Source organism: Montipora capricornis, chromosome 5 (assembly GCF_036669925.1).
Source record: "Montipora capricornis isolate CH-2021 chromosome 5, ASM3666992v2, whole genome shotgun sequence".
In the NCBI taxonomy this organism is placed as follows: domain Eukaryota; kingdom Metazoa; phylum Cnidaria; class Anthozoa; order Scleractinia; family Acroporidae; genus Montipora; species Montipora capricornis.
The window spans coordinates 22,422,733-22,436,049 of NC_090887.1; the positions used below are offsets into that span (position 1 = coordinate 22,422,733).

General features: G+C 44.8%; 21 non-coding genes across 21 annotated transcripts; 6 read left to right on the forward strand and 15 right to left on the reverse strand.

The window, feature by feature from the left end:
• Positions 1–402: 402 nt before the first annotated feature.
• Trnat-agu (transfer RNA threonine (anticodon AGU)) lies at positions 403–476 on the forward strand. Its single transcript has one exon. It is a non-coding gene; the product is annotated as a tRNA-Thr (tRNA).
• A 201-nt stretch (positions 477–677) lies between these two features.
• On the reverse strand, positions 678–750 carry Trnaa-ugc (transfer RNA alanine (anticodon UGC)). The gene has a single exon. It is a non-coding gene; the product is annotated as a tRNA-Ala (tRNA).
• A 608-nt stretch (positions 751–1,358) lies between these two features.
• Trnai-gau (transfer RNA isoleucine (anticodon GAU)) lies at positions 1,359–1,431 on the reverse strand. Its single transcript has one exon. It is a non-coding gene; the product is annotated as a tRNA-Ile (tRNA).
• Positions 1,432–2,261: 830 nt separating this feature from the next.
• Trnad-guc (transfer RNA aspartic acid (anticodon GUC)) lies at positions 2,262–2,333 on the reverse strand. The gene has a single exon. It is a non-coding gene; the product is annotated as a tRNA-Asp (tRNA).
• Positions 2,334–2,773: 440 nt separating this feature from the next.
• On the forward strand, positions 2,774–2,847 carry Trnat-agu (transfer RNA threonine (anticodon AGU)). The gene has a single exon. It is a non-coding gene; the product is annotated as a tRNA-Thr (tRNA).
• Positions 2,848–3,048: 201 nt separating this feature from the next.
• On the reverse strand, positions 3,049–3,121 carry Trnaa-ugc (transfer RNA alanine (anticodon UGC)). The gene has a single exon. It is a non-coding gene; the product is annotated as a tRNA-Ala (tRNA).
• A 608-nt stretch (positions 3,122–3,729) lies between these two features.
• Trnai-gau (transfer RNA isoleucine (anticodon GAU)) lies at positions 3,730–3,802 on the reverse strand. The gene has a single exon. It is a non-coding gene; the product is annotated as a tRNA-Ile (tRNA).
• Positions 3,803–4,632: 830 nt separating this feature from the next.
• On the reverse strand, positions 4,633–4,704 carry Trnad-guc (transfer RNA aspartic acid (anticodon GUC)). The gene has a single exon. It is a non-coding gene; the product is annotated as a tRNA-Asp (tRNA).
• A 440-nt stretch (positions 4,705–5,144) lies between these two features.
• Positions 5,145–5,218, forward strand: Trnat-agu (transfer RNA threonine (anticodon AGU)). Its single transcript has one exon. It is a non-coding gene; the product is annotated as a tRNA-Thr (tRNA).
• Positions 5,219–5,419: 201 nt separating this feature from the next.
• Positions 5,420–5,492, reverse strand: Trnaa-ugc (transfer RNA alanine (anticodon UGC)). Its single transcript has one exon. It is a non-coding gene; the product is annotated as a tRNA-Ala (tRNA).
• A 1,511-nt stretch (positions 5,493–7,003) lies between these two features.
• Positions 7,004–7,075, reverse strand: Trnad-guc (transfer RNA aspartic acid (anticodon GUC)). The gene has a single exon. It is a non-coding gene; the product is annotated as a tRNA-Asp (tRNA).
• Positions 7,076–7,515: 440 nt separating this feature from the next.
• On the forward strand, positions 7,516–7,589 carry Trnat-agu (transfer RNA threonine (anticodon AGU)). Its single transcript has one exon. It is a non-coding gene; the product is annotated as a tRNA-Thr (tRNA).
• A 201-nt stretch (positions 7,590–7,790) lies between these two features.
• On the reverse strand, positions 7,791–7,863 carry Trnaa-ugc (transfer RNA alanine (anticodon UGC)). The gene has a single exon. It is a non-coding gene; the product is annotated as a tRNA-Ala (tRNA).
• Positions 7,864–8,471: 608 nt separating this feature from the next.
• Positions 8,472–8,544, reverse strand: Trnai-gau (transfer RNA isoleucine (anticodon GAU)). The gene has a single exon. It is a non-coding gene; the product is annotated as a tRNA-Ile (tRNA).
• An 830-nt stretch (positions 8,545–9,374) lies between these two features.
• Positions 9,375–9,446, reverse strand: Trnad-guc (transfer RNA aspartic acid (anticodon GUC)). The gene has a single exon. It is a non-coding gene; the product is annotated as a tRNA-Asp (tRNA).
• A 440-nt stretch (positions 9,447–9,886) lies between these two features.
• Positions 9,887–9,960, forward strand: Trnat-agu (transfer RNA threonine (anticodon AGU)). Its single transcript has one exon. It is a non-coding gene; the product is annotated as a tRNA-Thr (tRNA).
• A 201-nt stretch (positions 9,961–10,161) lies between these two features.
• On the reverse strand, positions 10,162–10,234 carry Trnaa-ugc (transfer RNA alanine (anticodon UGC)). Its single transcript has one exon. It is a non-coding gene; the product is annotated as a tRNA-Ala (tRNA).
• A 609-nt stretch (positions 10,235–10,843) lies between these two features.
• Positions 10,844–10,916, reverse strand: Trnai-gau (transfer RNA isoleucine (anticodon GAU)). The gene has a single exon. It is a non-coding gene; the product is annotated as a tRNA-Ile (tRNA).
• An 829-nt stretch (positions 10,917–11,745) lies between these two features.
• Trnad-guc (transfer RNA aspartic acid (anticodon GUC)) lies at positions 11,746–11,817 on the reverse strand. The gene has a single exon. It is a non-coding gene; the product is annotated as a tRNA-Asp (tRNA).
• Positions 11,818–12,257: 440 nt separating this feature from the next.
• Trnat-agu (transfer RNA threonine (anticodon AGU)) lies at positions 12,258–12,331 on the forward strand. The gene has a single exon. It is a non-coding gene; the product is annotated as a tRNA-Thr (tRNA).
• Positions 12,332–12,532: 201 nt separating this feature from the next.
• On the reverse strand, positions 12,533–12,605 carry Trnaa-ugc (transfer RNA alanine (anticodon UGC)). Its single transcript has one exon. It is a non-coding gene; the product is annotated as a tRNA-Ala (tRNA).
• Positions 12,606–13,317: the final 712 nt, after the last annotated feature.

Sequence of the window (13,317 nt, forward strand, 5' to 3'; positions counted from 1 at the left end):
ATGTCCTTAAACCAATTTCGAGCCTCCAACACTACATTTGTTATATTTGACGCTGTCGACGGGAATGAGTGAAACTAGCGGCTACTCAGAGACACACGGGCAGACAACCCTTGTTTCAACACGATAGTAATCAAAGCTATGTCGCTTGTGGGGGTTGTTGCACTAACTCAACTAAGCCTGAACTAACAGCTTAAGCTAGAAGCCACAAGCTGCTTATGTTCCAGGCCGACGGTTTTCCAGAGGATTCTTCTCTTCGTGTCCTCATCCTTATCTCCTGTGCTGTCTTTTCAACTGTTCACACAGTGAAATGCTGGACTCGTCAACTTTTTGCATGAGATACTTCCACGACGTAGTAGCAGCACCCGTGTCACGACTGCATTTTCTAGCAGACAATCTACGCTTGGCGCCGTAGCTCAGGTGGTTAGAGCACCTGTCTAGTAAACAGGAGGTCATGGGTTCAAATCCCATCGGTGCCTTGAGGTCAGTGTATCTTATATTGTCATGGATTGGTTGCACTGTCTTGCAGTTGAGTAACACCATCTCTTTGGAGTGGTGTCTCTCCTTGAGAGTTGTCGAGTTTTTGAAAAACCGGTCGTTCCTTGGTCTTCAATTGACGACTGTTGTAACAGATTTTTGGTGTTTGAGGTATCTCAGTTGACTTCAGGATGGTGCAAAAGTGGAGGATCCGGGTATTGATCCCGGTACCTCCCGCATGCAAAGCGGGCGCTCTACCACTTGAGCTAATCCCCCATACCAGTAAGTCGATTTTTATACGGCTCTCTAATATCCCTTTAATGAAGAGAGGGAACATTGGTCAACTCTAAGTTGCTTTCAATGTAAAAAAAGGTTGAATTAAAGAGACAAACAATCTAGAACCATCTGTACCGAAATTAGAGTCGGCCGCTTTCTGGAGATCTCTTGTGCTTGCCAATGCTATCACTGAAAGTCAAAGTTTCATCAATATTGATCGGGGATTTGACAAATGCTATCAAAGCTGAGGAAAAAGGCCACCAGCCTCTCGTCACCATGGAGATGAAGTCTTCTTGCGGAATGCGGGTCTAGCATGTAACATTTTTGGCCTCTACGGATTCCCATAACCAGAAACTGCAGCTGACCGCAACTCTGTTAAGCGCTCAAGGTTACTTTGGTGAACACAACAGCTTCGCCGAAATGCCAGCTAAACGTCTTGGATAAAGCAAAACAAAAAAGGGTCTTTCCTGGACTTAATACGTAGACTTTTTCACTTCCTAAGCAAACATAACGCCACCAGACCGACAGGTCGAGAAGGAAATCTCATTGGTAAAGGAGGCAGCCAATTAAAGACCACAGTAGCTCAGAGAAAAACAGGGAGGAAGCCTTGGTCCATGTGAGGCTCGAACTCACGACCTTGGCGTTATCAGCACCACGCTCTGCCGACTGAGCTAACGGACCAGGTTACTCAGTACGCCACCAAACGCCCCAAAAAACAGAACATTCTTTCTTGTGTGGATGTGGGCTTCGCCTGGGCTCGAAGGAAGCTCTCTCAACATTTGTTTGATTGATGCTATTTCTGGTGTGAGTGATGAGGAGTTTGCAGTTGCAAGATACTGGGAAAAAAACAGGATTCTTGGTCAAACACGTTATCGTAAGGTCTGTTGTTACCATAATTCGCAATTATTCAGAGAAGTGGTGGTAAATATCTACCAGTTTCACCGACACTAAGAGGAATGATTATTTTACTATGTACCACACAAGTTTATTTAACGATAAAACTAACTCCTCGCTTACCGAAGTAGAACGGGAAGCCGGTTTTTTCTTTTTCCTTTGATCTGAGGTAAATAGACCACTTTAAAAATACCATAATACTCTTTGTTTGCTCTGCAAAATTTTGCATAAGAATTGTTTTTATTTCCTCATGGTACCATCGTAAGTCCCAAGAGAAACATGCCATTTACCTCCGAGCTAGCCAATGAGAGTGTACGGAAAGCACCATTCACTTGTGTGGTATGTACTATTGTTCTCTCCTGTTTCCAGACTGTATGAATGTCTTGAATCTACACAAACTCTAACAAGGAGTCTTAATGAAGAGAATTAGCTAATGAATGGCAATTTGACGAGAACGTGAGGTTGAGGCATTGATTTATACTGTGTCATCATATCAATGCCCCCTACGTTTGATGACCGGAGCCAGGGCAAACCCATACATTTCGAAGAGTTGACTTGAGAGAAGGTGATACACGAAAAGCACAGGCTAGCCACACGAACACAAAAACGACACCCATCTCCCCGGCGGGGAATTGAACCCCGGTCTCCCGCGTGACAGGCGGGGATACTCTCCACTATACTACCGAGGACACCAGGAAAGGAAAGTTCAGCTTTAAGAGAGGTAGCGATGTCCTTAAAGCAATTTCGAGCCTCCAATACTACATTTGTTATATTTGACGCTGTCGACGGGAATGAGTGAAACTAGCGGCTACTCAGAGACACACGGGCAGACAACCCTTGTTTCAACACGATAGTAATCAAAGCTATGTCGCTTGTGGGGGTTGTTGCACTAACTCAACTAAGCCTGAACTAACAGCTTAAGCTAGAAGCCACAAGCTGCTTATGTTCCAGGCCGACGGTTTTCCAGAGGATTCTTCTCTTCGTGTCCTCATCCTTATCTCCTGTGCTGTCTTTTCAACTGTTCACACAGTGAAATGCTGGACTCGTCAACTTTTTGCATGAGATACTTCCACGACGTAGTAGCAGCACCCGTGTCACGACTGCATTTTCTAGCAGACAATCTACGCTTGGCGCCGTAGCTCAGGTGGTTAGAGCACCTGTCTAGTAAACAGGAGGTCATGGGTTCAAATCCCATCGGTGCCTTGAGGTCAGTGTATCTTATATTGTCATGGATTGGTTGCACTGTCTTGCAGTTGAGTAACACCATCTCTTTGGAGTGGTGTCTCTCCTTGAGAGTTGTCGAGTTTTTGAAAAACCGGTCGTTCCTTGGTCTTCAATTGACGACTGTTGTAACAGATTTTTGGTGTTTGAGGTATCTCAGTTGACTTCAGGATGGTGCAAAAGTGGAGGATCCGGGTATTGATCCCGGTACCTCCCGCATGCAAAGCGGGCGCTCTACCACTTGAGCTAATCCCCCATACCAGTAAGTCGATTTTTATACGGCTCTCTAATATCCCTTTAATGAAGAGAGGGAACATTGGTCAACTCTAAGTTGCTTTCAATGTAAAAAAAGGTTGAATTAAAGAGACAAACAATCTAGAACCATCTGTACCGAAATTAGAGTCGGCCGCTTTCTGGAGATCTCTTGTGCTTGCCAATGCTATCACTGAAAGTCAAAGTTTCATCAATATTGATCGGGGATTTGACAAATGCTATCAAAGCTGAGGAAAAAGGCCACCAGCCTCTCGTCACCATGGAGATGAAGTCTTCTTGCGGAATGCGGGTCTAGCATGTAACATTTTTGGCCTCTACGGATTCCCATAACCAGAAACTGCAGCTGACCGCAACTCTGTTAAGCGCTCAAGGTTACTTTGGTGAACACAACAGCTTCGCCGAAATGCCAGCTAAACGTCTTGGATAAAGCAAAACAAAAAAGGGTCTTTCCTGGACTTAATACGTAGACTTTTTCACTTCCTAAGCAAACATAACGCCACCAGACCGACAGGTCGAGAAGGAAATCTCATTGGTAAAGGAGGCAGCCAATTAAAGACCACAGTAGCTCAGAGAAAAACAGGGAGGAAGCCTTGGTCCATGTGAGGCTCGAACTCACGACCTTGGCGTTATCAGCACCACGCTCTGCCGACTGAGCTAACGGACCAGGTTACTCAGTACGCCACCAAACGCCCCAAAAAACAGAACATTCTTTCTTGTGTGGATGTGGGCTTCGCCTGGGCTCGAAGGAAGCTCTCTCAACATTTGTTTGATTGATGCTATTTCTGGTGTGAGTGATGAGGAGTTTGCAGTTGCAAGATACTGGGAAAAAAACAGGATTCTTGGTCAAACACGTTATCGTAAGGTCTGTTGTTACCATAATTCGCAATTATTCAGAGAAGTGGTGGTAAATATCTACCAGTTTCACCGACACTAAGAGGAATGATTATTTTACTATGTACCACACAAGTTTATTTAACGATAAAACTAACTCCTCGCTTACCGAAGTAGAACGGGAAGCCGGTTTTTTCTTTTTCCTTTGATCTGAGGTAAATAGACCACTTTAAAAATACCATAATACTCTTTGTTTGCTCTGCAAAATTTTGCATAAGAATTGTTTTTATTTCCTCATGGTACCATCGTAAGTCCAAAGAGAAACATGCCATTAACCTCCGAGCTAGCCAATGAGAGTGTACGGAAAGCACCATTCACTTGTGTGGTATGTACTATTGTTCTCTCCTGTTTCCAGACTGTATGAATGTCTTGAATCTACACAAACTCTAACAAGGAGTCTTAATGAAGAGAATTAGCTAATGAATGGCAATTTGACGAGAACGTGAGGTTGAGGCATTGATTTATACTGTGTCATCATATCAATGCCCCCTACGTTTGATGACCGGAGCCAGGGCAAACCCATACATTTCGAAGAGTTGACTTGAGAGAAGGTGATACACGAAAAGCACAGGCTAGCCACACGAACACAAAAACGACACCCATCTCCCCGGCGGGGAATTGAACCCCGGTCTCCCGCGTGACAGGCGGGGATACTCTCCACTATACTACCGAGGACACCAGGAAAGGGAAGTTCATCTTTAAAAGAGTTAGCGATGTCCTTAAACCAATTTCGAGCCTCCAACACTACATTTGTTATATTTGACGCTGTCGACGGGAATGAGTGAAACTAGCGGCTACTCAGAGACACACGGGCAGACAACCCTTGTTTCAACACGATAGTAATCAAAGCTATGTCGCTTGTGGGGGTTGTTGCACTAACTCAACTAAGCCTGAACTAACAGCTTAAGCTAGAAGCCACAAGCTGCTTATGTTCCAGGCCGACGGTTTTCCAGAGGATTCTTCTCTTCGTGTCCTCATCCTTATCTCCTGTGCTGTCTTTTCAACTGTTCACACAGTGAAATGCTGGACTCGTCAACTTTTTGCATGAGATACTTCCACGACGTAGTAGCAGCACCCGTGTCACGACTGCATTTTCTAGCAGACAATCTACGCTTGGCGCCGTAGCTCAGGTGGTTAGAGCACCTGTCTAGTAAACAGGAGGTCATGGGTTCAAATCCCATCGGTGCCTTGAGGTCAGTGTATCTTATATTGTCATGGATTGGTTGCACTGTCTTGCAGTTGAGTAACACCATCTCTTTGGAGTGGTGTCTCTCCTTGAGAGTTGTCGAGTTTTTGAAAAACCGGTCGTTCCTTGGTCTTCAATTGACGACTGTTGTAACAGATTTTTGGTGTTTGAGGTATCTCAGTTGACTTCAGGATGGTGCAAAAGTGGAGGATCCGGGTATTGATCCCGGTACCTCCCGCATGCAAAGCGGGCGCTCTACCACTTGAGCTAATCCCCCATACCAGTAAGTCGATTTTTATACGGCTCTCTAATATCCCTTTAATGAAGAGAGGGAACATTGGTCAACTCTAAGTTGCTTTCAATGTAAAAAAAGGTTGAATTAAAGAGACAAACAATCTAGAACCATCTGTACCGAAATTAGAGTCGGCCGCTTTCTGGAGATCTCTTGTGCTTGCCAATGCTATCACTGAAAGTCAAAGTTTCATCAATATTGATCGGGGATTTGACAAATGCTATCAAAGCTGAGGAAAAAGGCCACCAGCCTCTCGTCACCATGGAGATGAAGTCTTCTTGCGGAATGCGGGTCTAGCATGTAACATTTTTGGCCTCTACGGATTCCCATAACCAGAAACTGCAGCTGACCGCAACTCTGTTAAGCGCTCAAGGTTACTTTGGTGAACACAACAGCTTCGCCGAAATGCCAGCTAAACGTCTTGGATAAAGCAAAACAAAAAAGGGTCTTTCCTGGACTTAATACGTAGACTTTTTCACTTCCTAAGCAAACATAACGCCACCAGACCGACAGGTCGAGAAGGAAATCTCATTGGTAAAGGAGGCAGCCAATTAAAGAACACAGTAGCTCACCAAAAAACAGGGAGGAAGCCTTGGTCCACGTGAGGCTCCAACTCACGACCTTGGCGTTCCCAGTCCCACGCTCTGCCGACTGAGCTAACGGACCAGGTTACTCAGTACACCACCAAACGCCCCAAAAAACAGAACATTCTTTCTTGTGTGGATGTGGGCTTCGCCTGGGCTCGAAGGAAGCTCTCTCAACATTTGTTTGATTGATGCTATTTCTGGTGTGAGTGATGAGGAGTTTGCAGTTGCAAGATACTGGGAAAAAAACAGGATTCTTGGTCAAACACGTTATCGTAAGGTCTGTTGTTACCATAATTCGCAATTATTCAGAGAAGTGGTGGTAAATATCTACCAGTTTCACCGACACTAAGAGGAATGATTATTTTACTATGTACCACACAAGTTTATTTAACGATAAAACTAACTCCTCGCTTACCGAAGTAGAACGGGAAGCCGGTTTTTTCTTTTTCCTTTGATCTGAGGTAAATAGACCACTTTAAAAATACCATAATACTCTTTGTTTGCTCTGCAAAATTTTGCATAAGAATTGTTTTTATTTCCTCATGGTACCATCGTAAGTCCCAAGAGAAACATGCCATTTACCTCCGAGCTAGCCAATGAGAGTGTACGGAAAGCACCATTCACTTGTGTGGTATGTACTATTGTTCTCTCCTGTTTCCAGACTGTATGAATGTCTTGAATCTACACAAACTCTAACAAGGAGTCTTAATGAAGAGAATTAGCTAATGAATGGCAATTTGACGAGAACGTGAGGTTGAGGCATTGATTTATACTGTGTCATCATATCAATGCCCCCTACGTTTGATGACCGGAGCCAGGGCAAACCCATACATTTCGAAGAGTTGACTTGAGAGAAGGTGATACACGAAAAGCACAGGCTAGCCACACGAACACAAAAACGACACCCATCTCCCCGGCGGGGAATTGAACCCCGGTCTCCCGCGTGACAGGCGGGGATACTCTCCACTATACTACCGAGGACACCAGGAAAGGGAAGTTCATCTTTAAAAGAGTTAGCGATGTCCTTAAACCAATTTCGAGCCTCCAACACTACATTTGTTATATTTGACGCTGTCGACGGGAATGAGTGAAACTAGCGGCTACTCAGAGACACACGGGCAGACAACCCTTGTTTCAACACGATAGTAATCAAAGCTATGTCGCTTGTGGGGGTTGTTGCACTAACTCAACTAAGCCTGAACTAACAGCTTAAGCTAGAAGCCACAAGCTGCTTATGTTCCAGGCCGACGGTTTTCCAGAGGATTCTTCTCTTCGTGTCCTCATCGTTATCTCCTGTGCTGTCTTTTCAACTGTTCACACAGTGAAATGCTGGACTCGTCAACTTTTTGCATGACATACTTCCACGACGTAGTAGCAGCACCCGTGTCACGACTGCATTTTCTAGCAGACAATCTACGCTTGGCGCCGTAGCTCAGGTGGTTAGAGCACCTGTCTAGTAAACAGGAGGTCATGGGTTCAAATCCCATCGGTGCCTTGAGGTCAGTGTATCTTATATTGTCATGGATTGGTTGCACTGTCTTGCAGTTGAGTAACACCATCTCTTTGGAGTGGTGTCTCTCCTTGAGAGTTGTCGAGTTTTTGAAAAACCGGTCGTTCCTTGGTCTTCAATTGACGACTGTTGTAACAGATTTTTGGTGTTTGAGGTATCTCAGTTGACTTCGGGATGGTGCAAAAGTGGAGGATCCGGGTATTGATCCCGGTACCTCCCGCATGCAAAGCGGGCGCTCTACCACTTGAGCTAATCCCCCATACCAGTAAGTCGATTTTTATACGGCTCTCTAATATCCCTTTAATGAAGAGAGGGAACATTGGTCAACTCTAAGTTGCTTTCAATGTAAAAAAAGGTTGAATTAAAGAGACAAACAATCTAGAACCATCTGTACCGAAATTAGAGTCGGCCGCTTTCTGGAGATCTCTTGTGCTTGCCAATGCTATCACTGAAAGTCAAAGTTTCATCAATATTGATCGGGGATTTGACAAATGCTATCAAAGCTGAGGAAAAAGGGCACCAGCCTCTCGTCACCATGGAGATGAAGTCTTCTTGCGGAATGCGGGTCTAGCATGTAACATTTTTGGCCTCTACGGATTCCCATAACCAGAAACTGCAGCTGACCGCAACTCTGTTAAGCGCTCAAGGTTACTTTGGTGAACACAACAGCTTCGCCGAAATGCCAGCTAAACGTCTTGGATAAAGCAAAACAAAAAAGGGTCTTTCCTGGACTTAATACGTAGACTTTTTCACTTCCTAAGCAAACATAACGCCACCAGACCGACAGGTCGAGAAGGAAATCTCATTGGTAAAGGAGGCAGCCAATTAAAGACCACAGTAGCTCAGAGAAAAACAGGGAGGAAGCCTTGGTCCATGTGAGGCTCGAACTCACGACCTTGGCGTTATCAGCACCACGCTCTGCCGACTGAGCTAACGGACCAGGTTACTCAGTACGCCACCAAACGCCCCAAAAAACAGAACATTCTTTCTTGTGTGGATGTGGGCTTCGCCTGGGCTCGAAGGAAGCTCTCTCAACATTTGTTTGATTGATGCTATTTCTGGTGTGAGTGATGAGGAGTTTGCACTTGCAAGATACTGGGAAAAAAACAGGATTCTTGGTCAAACACGTTATCGTAAGGTCTGTTGTTACCATAATTCGCAATTATTCAGAGAAGTGGTGGTAAATATCTACCAGTTTCACCGACACTAAGAGGAATGATTATTTTACTATGTACCACACAAGTTTATTTAACGATAAAACTAACTCCTCGCTTACCGAAGTAGAACGGGAAGCCGGTTTTTTCTTTTTCCTTTGATCTGAGGTAAATAGACCACTTTAAAAATACCATAATACTCTTTGTTTGCTCTGCAAAATTTTGCATAAGAATTGTTTTTATTTCCTCATGGTACCATCGTAAGTCCCAAGAGAAACATGCCATTTACCTCCGAGCTAGCCAATGAGAGTGTACGGAAAGCACCATTCACTTGTGTGGTATGTACTATTGTTCTCTCCTGTTTCCAGACTGTATGAATGTCTTGAATCTACACAAACTCTAACAAGGAGTCTTAATGAAGAGAATTAGCTAATGAATGGCAATTTGACGAGAACGTGAGGTTGAGGCATTGATTTATACTGTGTCATCATATCAATGCCCCCTACGTTTGATGACCGGAGCCAGGGCAAACCCATACATTTCGAAGAGTTGACTTGAGAGAAGGTGATACACGAAAAGCACAGGCTAGCCACACGAACACAAAAACGACACCCATCTCCCCGGCGGGGAATTGAACCCCGGTCTCCCGCGTGACAGGCGGGGATACTCTCCACTATACTACCGAGGACACCAGGAAAGGGAAGTTCATCTTTAAAAGAGTTAGCGATGTCCTTAAACCAATTTCGAGCCTCCAACACTACATTTGTTATATTTGACGCTGTCGACGGGAATGAGTGAAACTAGCGGCTACTCAGAGACACACGGGCAGACAACCCTTGTTTCAACACGATAGTAATCAAAGCTATGTCGCTTGTGGGGGTTGTTGCACTAACTCAACTAAGCCTGAACTAACAGCTTAAGCTAGAAGCCACAAGCTGCTTATGTTCCAGGCCGACGGTTTTCCAGAGGATTCTTCTCTTCGTGTCCTCATCCTTATCTCCTGTGCTGTCTTTTCAACTGTTCACACAGTGAAATGCTGGACTCGTCAACTTTTTGCATGACATACTTCCACGACGTAGTAGCAGCACCCGTGTCACGACTGCATTTTCTAGCAGACAATCTACGCTTGGCGCCGTAGCTCAGGTGGTTAGAGCACCTGTCTAGTAAACAGGAGGTCATGGGTTCAAATCCCATCGGTGCCTTGAGGTCAGTGTATCTTATATTGTCATGGATTGGTTGCACTGTCTTGCAGTTGAGTAACACCATCTCTTTGGAGTGGTGTCTCTCCTTGAGAGTTGTCGAGTTTTTGAAAAACCGGTCGTTCCTTGGTCTTCAATTGACGACTGTTGTAACAGATTTTTGGTGTTTGAGGTATCTCAGTTGACTTCAGGATGGTGCAAAAGTGGAGGATCCGGGTATTGATCCCGGTACCTCCCGCATGCAAAGCGGGCGCTCTACCACTTGAGCTAATCCCCCATACCAGTAAGTCGATTTTTATACGGCTCTCTAATATCCCTTTAATGAAGAGAGGGAACATTGGTCAACTCTAAGTTGCTTTCAATGTAAAAAAAGGTTGAATTAAAGAGACAAACAATCTAGAACCATCTGTACCGAAATTAGAGTCGGCCGCTTTCTGGAGATCTCTTGTGCTTGCCAATGCTATCACTGAAAGTCAAAGTTTCATCAATATTGATCGGGGATTTGACAAATGCTATCAAAGCTGAGGAAAAAGGCCACCAGCCTCTCGTCACCATGGAGATGAAGTCTTCTTGCGGAATGCGGGTCTAGCATGTAACATTTTTGGCCTCTACGGATTCCCATAACCAGAAACTGCAGCTGACCGCAACTCTGTTAAGCGCTCAAGGTTACTTTGGTGAACACAACAGCTTCGCCGAAATGCCAGCTAAACGTCTTGGATAAAGCAAAACAAAAAAAGGGTCTTTCCTGGACTTAATACGTAGACTTTTTCACTTCCTAAGCAAACATAACGCCACCAGACCGACAGGTCGAGAAGGAAATCTCATTGGTAAAGGAGGCAGCCAATTAAAGACCACAGTAGCTCAGAGAAAAACAGGGAGGAAGCCTTGGTCCATGTGAGGCTCGAACTCACGACCTTGGCGTTATCAGCACCACGCTCTGCCGACTGAGCTAACGGACCAGGTTACTCAGTACGCCACCAAACGCCCCAAAAAACAGAACATTCTTTCTTGTGTGGATGTGGGCTTCGCCTGGGCTCGAAGGAAGCTCTCTCAACATTTGTTTGATTGATGCTATTTCTGGTGTGAGTGATGAGGAGTTTGCACTTGCAAGATACTGGGAAAAAAACAGGATTCTTGGTCAAACACGTTATCGTAAGGTCTGTTGTTACCATAATTCGCAATTATTCAGAGAAGTGGTGGTAAATATCTACCAGTTTCACCGACACTAAGAGGAATGATTATTTTACTATGTACCACACAAGTTTATTTAACGATAAAACTAACTCCTCGCTTACCGAAGTAGAACGGGAAGCCGGTTTTTTCTTTTTCCTTTGATCTGAGGTAAATAGACCACTTTAAAAATACCATAATACTCTTTGTTTGCTCTGCAAAATTTGCATAAGAATTGTTTTTATTTCCTCATGGTACCATCGTAAGTCCCAAGAGAAACATGCCATTTACCTCCGAGCTAGCCAATGAGAGTGTACGGAAAGCACCATTCACTTGTGTGGTATGTACTATTGTTCTCTCCTGTTTCCAGACTGTATGAATGTCTTGAATCTACACAAACTCTAACAAGGAGTCTTAATGAAGAGAATTAGCTAATGAATGGCAATTTGACGAGAACGTGAGGTTGAGGCATTGATTTATACTGTGTCATCATATCAATGCCCCCTACGTTTGATGACCGGAGCCAGGGCAAACCCATACATTTCGAAGAGTTGACTTGAGAGAAGGTGATACACGAAAAGCACAGGCTAGCCACACGAACACAAAAACGACACCCATCTCCCCGGCGGGGAATTGAACCCCGGTCTCCCGCGTGACAGGCGGGGATACTCTCCACTATACTACCGAGGACACCAGGAAAGGGAAGTTCATCTTTAAAAGAGTTAGCGATGTCCTTAAACCAATTTCGAGCCTCCAACACTACATTTGTTATATTTGACGCTGTCGACGGGAATGAGTGAAACTAGCGGCTACTCAGAGACACACGGGCAGACAACCCTTGTTTCAACACGATAGTAATCAAAGCTATGTCGCTTGTGGGGGTTGTTGCACTAACTCAACTAAGCCTGAACTAACAGCTTAAGCTAGAAGGCACAAGCTGCTTATGTTCCAGGCCGACGGTTTTCCAGAGGATTCTTCTGTTCGTGTCCTCATCCTTATCTCCTGTGCTGTCTTTTCAACTGTTCACACAGTGAAATGCTGGACTCGTCAACTTTTTGCATGACATACTTCCACGACGTAGTAGCAGCACCCGTGTCACGACTGCATTTTCTAGCAGACAATCTACGCTTGGCGCCGTAGCTCAGGTGGTTAGAGCACCTGTCTAGTAAACAGGAGGTCATGGGTTCAAATCCCATCGGTGCCTTGAGGTCAGTGTATCTTATATTGTCATGGATTGGTTGCACTGTCTTGCAGTTGAGTAACACCATCTCTTTGGAGTGGTGTCTCTCCTTGAGAGTTGTCGAGTTTTTGAAAAACCGGTCGTTCCTTGGTCTTCAATTGACGACTGTTGTAACAGATTTTTGGTGTTTGAGGTATCTCAGTTGACTTCAGGATGGTGCAAAAGTGGAGGATCCGGGTATTGATCCCGGTACCTCCCGCATGCAAAGCGGGCGCTCTACCACTTGAGCTAATCCCCCATACCAGTAAGTCGATTTTTATACGGCTCTCTAATATCCCTTTAATGAAGAGAGGGAACATTGGTCAACTCTAAGTTGCTCTCAATGTAAAAAAAGGTTGAATTAAAGAGACAAACAATCTAGAACCATCTGTACCGAAATTAGAGTCGGCCGCTTTCTGGAGATCTCTTGTGCTTGCCAATGCTATCACTGAAAGTCAAAGGTTCATCAATATTGATCGGGGATTTGACAAATGCTATCAAAGCTGAGGAAAAAGGGCACCAGCCTCTCGTCACCATGGAGATGAAGTCTTCTTGCGGAATGCGGGTCTAGCCTGTAACATTTTTGGCCTCTACGGATTCCCATAACCAGAAACTGCAGCTGACCGCAACTCTGTTAAGCACTCAAGGTTACTTTGGTGAACACAACAGCTTCGCCAAAATGCCAGCTAAACTTCTTGGATAAAGCAAAACAAGAAAGGGTCTTTCCTGGACTTAATACGTAGACTTTTTCACTTCCTAAGCAAACATAACGCCACCAGACCGACAGGTCGAGAAGGAAATGTCATTGGTAAAGGAGGCAGCTAATTAAAGACCACAGTAGCTCAGAGAAAAACAGGGAGGAAGCCTTGGTCCATGTGAGGCTCGAACTCACGACCTTGGCGTTATCAGCAGCACGCTCTGCCGACTGAGTTTACGGACCAGGTTACTCAGTTTACCACCAAACGCCCCAA